The following is a 6,000-nucleotide window of genomic DNA, read 5'->3' on the forward strand; positions in this document are numbered from 1 at the left end:
AGAGGACGTGCACTTTCTGGACTGCGAACTTGTTACTTTCCCACCTCTGAAAGTATTTGTCTTGTCACTTGCTTACTCTGTCTGGGCAATCCATCAAAGCAGCAGGAAAAGGATAAAAGCAAGCACATTAAAGCTAAGAAGGCTATTTGCAAACCTTCTGACTAATTGAAGGGCTACTAAGAAGGTTATAGTAACTCAGTTTAGGCATATGTAATCGTGCTGTAGCCCATCAAAAAGGGATGGAGCCGTGTCTGCCAGCCACTTGGTTATCACTTCAATGGCCGGAGACTGTGGTTCAAGCCAAGATACAACTTGTCTGAGTTAGCAGGAAATCTGTTCTTTGTCTCTATCACCATTTTCATCAGGATCCTGTCATTTGGACTTGAAGGAGACACCACTGAAACAAAATGCATCTGAGGGAGCAGCATCTGACTGGTAACCCAAGGAGCAGAAATGTAATCCGTGCCTCCCACGCCACAGCCCACTTCTACAGAGGTTTGGCCCTGATCCCATTCCTGATTATTCTGGTGAGAAAATAAGGCCATAACAAGTAGTACCTACTAATGAAGCAAAGACTAGAGAACTTAATGATACTTTTCCTTGGCTGCAGTTGCAGAGATAAGTCTGTGCTTGCTAGTACCCCACTCAGCCTCTCCTTGTCTTTCACTAGGGTATGAATAAAGCTTATCACCTCAGTGAGGTCTTCACTGCCATCATCTCGCAAGGAGAAAGTTTTCCAGTGAATTTCCCTAGATCCTTATAAGCAGACTCTGAACTTGAGGTGAACACTGAACAAAGCAGCATCTTCTCTGAAAGAATATGGGGAAGCGTCGAGAATTTGGCCCTACCATTATCTTCCAAAAGGCTGAAAGTTGGACTGCACTGGACACCTGCTAGGATTGTGTTTGTCACTGAATATTCCTCCCAAATTCCCAGTCTTGCCACAGCCTCTCCAGCATACAACAGATGAAACAAATACAATAGGTTTTTTTTATTCTCCATTAGGAATGCCTAAAACTAAGTATTTAAAAAGGGGCAAGGCAGACTCTGTTAACTTTTAACTTGTTACTGGATCTGTATCTCTCCTTTATTAATAATCTGAAGATCTGAATGGGTCTTTGGCTAACAGTATCCTCTGCTGCTTTTTTAAATATGATATACAGTTTCCTCACGTAGTGAAAGGAGGTTAAGGCAGGTTGAAAGACATTTTCTAATCTCTTTATCTTTGCATTAGTGAAATATTTTGCATTAAGATTATCAGTAGGAAGTATAAGAAATTCTTATGTAGAAACAAAAGCAGCGTCCCTGGAATGAAGCATTTGGATCATGTTGCTGTTTTTCCTCTATCCAGTGCTGTTTGATATTAATTTAACCATAAATTTTACTGTAGAGTTGCATTCTGTCCCATTTCAGTAAAAACTGCAATGCATTCAATGTTCCCTCGAGGAAAATGCATGGCTTACACTTTCTAAATAGCAAATAGTGTTTTAAATGCCTGTGATGAATCTAATATATTTATAACATAATTAAAAATGAAAATTAAAATTTAGAAAAATTTTCTCCTTGCAAGCATGTAAGTAATGCCATTGTCAAAAGTTAAGGGTAGCAAGAATCTGTAACTGACTTCCTAAAAATGGATTGAGGAGTTTTAACTAGAGGGGCCTTTCGGAAAAAGTCTTGGCCTATATTGAAAACAATCCATTCTTCTGTGTTAGAAAAGTAAACGTTACCATATTTGGAATATCAAGTCTTTCACTTAAATGGGTAAAATAACCAATCATGTTGTTATTGCTGTATGCTATCTTACAATTACAATAAGTACAATTATACAGTTATTATGAACAATGTAATTGCAGACATAATAGCAATAAAAGCAATGTTCATGTCTTGGAGAAGTGAAAAAGAATGTCGTCTAAGATCTGAGAAACAAACAAAGACAACTGTTCCTTCTAACTAGTTTTAGGCACCTTCTATACCCAGCTGCACTGGAGGCACAGCTCCTTAATCTCTGTAGATGAAGTGGCTGTCACTCTCAGAGGAGCCTGACATTAGTTGATGTGAAAAATCCTCTTCGTGACCATACAAGATCAAATGGGGGGTCAGAGGAATTTGGAAGCGTCCACAGCAGAGCTGTGCAGAAAGGGGAATGAGCAGTGATGGGCAGCGCTTGCCAGGGACAGTGAGCAGCAGCTGCTGGCATGAAGGAGCCGGTGGGAGCCAGAAGCTCCCTGACAGCGCTGGGATGATGACAAGCAAATGTAGCGGCAAGGTATGTGGCAAAACAAGATCTCCAAGAAAAATCTCAGAATGGGTCGTCTCTGCATCCTGGCCAGAGGGACAGCAGGTAATGAAAATCACAGCTCCTCACACACCAGGAAACAGGGAAAGAAAAGGGTTATCTCACCAAGTAATAAATAGCAAGGTCTCTATTTCCTGTGCATGGTAGAGTCTGAATAGGGATCCTAGGATTTTTATACCCTTCTGAAAACAAATGGGTTCCTTCCAAAGTGTGAAAACAGACAAAAGACAAACTGGAAAAAAAAAATTGCCTTTAAAGATTATATAAGGTAAATTCCCATTATCTTTTTTTTAATGTGATGTTTGACCTGTGAAGAATAACAACCCCATATGATATTCCTCAAGAGCTTCTCTTTTTTGAAATAGCGTAGGGCATTTTGTTTGCCACAGACTATGGTTTTGTAAAGTCATATGGTTTGTAAAGCCGTAGAATAAACTATTGATGCATCTGAAATACCAACTGCATTTCAGAGCTCCTTTACCTCACCACAGCTACCGCTACTTCATATAAAATACACAGAAGGTAGAAAAGGTGTTTGTGAATGTAAAGAGATTATATTCATTCTTGAAACATCCCCAAATCTATTGTGTTTTACAGCTCAATTGACTCGGAAAAAATAATTATTAAATCTTATGAGATGAAACCAAATAAGCCATCATGGATTTACAGCATGCCAAAAAATATCCTGTTTTACCCTTGTGTATACAGACATTATTGTTGTTATTATCTAGCAAGTATGTCAAGGGCGTGCATTCGCATTAAAGGGCGACGTTCATATTAAGCATTCATATTAAAGGGGAATTCTTATTAAAAACCAGGCAAGTGAACTTGCCTTTCATCCAGAAGTCACTGAGGTTTATCTGGTGGTGTGATGTTGCTGTGCTCAACAGCATGTATTAAGCAATAAGATGTGACAGAGAGTACAGCGCTGAAGGTTAAAATATGACTAAAGGTGCATTATGAGTCACAAGGCTGAGGGAATAGAGATTTCGGTGCGGGGAGCAAGGCAGTCATCTCCTGAAAATGGACTGCCCAAAGTGACTTATGATTATTGCATAAATGTAGAACAAATGTAGCGCTACAGTTAACTATGGATTCTCAGATCTCACGTCTCTTTATTCCCTGGTTGGAGGTAAGTACCAACAAGGAAGGCAGCTGCCTGAGGTCTCTGAAGCTCTGTAATGCTGGCTCTGTCTCGGACCAGTATTATATACAACAGCTTTGGAAACTGAATAGGTAGTGCTTCATGGCTAGGGATGTCCAGAGGCCTGTCTTACACTGTAATAAAGCTTACTGGAGACCCAACCAATAAAGCTCTCAAGCAGTGAAAGGGCTCCACAGTATGATTCCCATGCTGGAATCCCAGGAGCTGCCTGGCAAGGACCAGCAGAGATGCCAGCATGAGCCAGGCGGAGAGAAGGAGGGAAGGGGACTCCATTCTCTGCGAAAAGGCGGCTCGGTAGCTTTCAGCCAGCACTTTCTAACTCAGCTGCCGTTACCATTTCAACACAGTTGCACTGTGAGTAAAGAGATGTGGCAAAGTCCATATACGCATGTTGACTGGGAATTATAGATTCAAGTTGTTAATTTCTTAAAAATTTCTAAATGCACTGAAGAGCTTAACTCAGCTGATAAGGAGGAGCCTCACACTCTGCTCCATATTTTCAAGTATTACATAAATTGTATTATTTTGGAAGCAAAGTTAATATTAATTAATGTTTAAACAGTAGTTTGAATATATTAATTTCAAGATAAATTATAAATGTTATAAAAAATTCCATTTCTGGCTTAAGATCTTGAACAAAGCCAAAGCTGAAGCCTTATTTTATTTCACTGTAATGTAGGGCTTATTACAGACCTTCATTTAAAAAAGACAAAATATAATCTAGAAGATGTCGTTCATTTCAGTGGCCAGTCCAGCCCAAACCACTACACAGTAAAATGAAACTGTTGGCTGCTATTTAGAAAACCAGAGGTACTGTTTTTTTCCTTTTGAATCAAGCCTTCTGAGAACATTCTTCTAAGCTCCAAATTGGTAGAGGAATCTAATTAAGACACTGTCTTTCATGCATTTCAATATGCTGAAGTCCATTTCTTATTTCCCAGCGATCAGTTTACGTTTTGGAGTGTATGCATAGTTGGTCTTTCTTTATTTATAGAGTTATCTTTATTTATAGAGCTGTCAGTGCTTTGTGTTTGCCTACAAGAGCTGTAGGTTAATTCAAAGCTGAAACAGACTCCCCGAGATACACCGCTTCAAAAGATAAGAAGTTGACACTTGCCCCATCCATGAATAGTTCTTCAAAAACAACATAATCAGCTTCTGAGGGGAAATTTCTACTTGTGATTAAGCAGCTTAAAGAAGCACTCTAAAACTGAAATATAAAACAAAGGTTTTGCCAAGTTCATAAGTCTGTGAAGGACAGTTCATGCAAAAAAAAAATAATATCTCTACCTGATTTAATTGTTTTAAAGGGTGAAATACATCATGTGCAAGCTAATTTATGGTGCTTCATTACAGGCAGAAGTAACAACATATCCTAACCAGCATGACAGTAACCACTGGTGAGAAGTCTGGTCCCCAGGCTTTGTTCCAGCTACTTAATGGTGGAAAAGTGGTCAGAGGATCCTTTAAACAGCAATGGATTTCCCAAGAGGTATTTGTTCTTGCATAACAAAATCTCTTGCTTTAACCTTTTCCCAAAACTGTGAACTATGAATCCCACACAATAATTTAGAAATCTAATTTATAAAAAATGTGGATCTTTGTTCTTCTCTCCCTTGATCAATTGACTTTCCCTTTAACTGCACTATCTTAGCTGAAGTCCGCAATGCACCATTTCTTAGGCTGCTTTGATGAAAAGACCTCAGGCTCCTCTTGCTCATCTCTCAGGTTAGGAGCTTATTTTGCCTTCAAAAACATGCTATAGGGCATTTATAGTTTCACAGACAAAATGGTCTTAACAAAAATTAGTTTAGTTTAAAGTGGTTAACAATAAAAACAAATACAAGAGAGAAACAGTAAGCATAACAATCCGAAGCAATATTTCCTACCTCTGCCTGCGTTCACCCTTGTAGTTAGGTGCAGTGGATAAAATTACATGAAATACAGTTTATGGTTCAGATTCAATAATATGCTCCCAGGCCTGTGTGCAGATTTACAGGATTTTTTCTGCCTTTCTTCCAGTGTCTTTATTCTCTTATCCGTCTTGCTCTTCTTCTCATTGTTCTTGTCGTTATCAGACATTCTGTGCTTAAAGCTCTCATTATTATCTGCACTTTTTCCCACAGAAAAGTTCAATTTATAAAGAAGAAAAGAGAAAGAAAAAAAAAAGGCTGTGTACAGTAACACAGCAGACAAGCCTCCTATTCAGCTATACGTAACTATATTCCTAGGATAAATGAAGCACCTCTTTCCTAAATTTTACTCAGCTTTACAATCAAACTTTTTTGAGCTTCAGAAATATCCAGGTATGGGTGTGAATGTATGTTGTGTATGTGTGTACGCAGGAATGGAAACAATGAGGAAAAACAGCTGACTAAAATAGGTATGACAAAGACTCTCTGGCTATACCTGAAGACAGTGATCCCTAAGGAAATGGAGAATTAAAGTTTCTGGTTTCCTATTAAAAGGCAAAAAGATAAGCTTGTTCTGTACTGAACTGGGAGACCAGCCATGACATAGTAACGCCTGAAAACAC

Source organism: Chroicocephalus ridibundus, chromosome 1, assembly GCF_963924245.1.
Source record: "Chroicocephalus ridibundus chromosome 1, bChrRid1.1, whole genome shotgun sequence".
In the NCBI taxonomy this organism is placed as follows: Eukaryota; Metazoa; Chordata; class Aves; order Charadriiformes; family Laridae; genus Chroicocephalus; species Chroicocephalus ridibundus.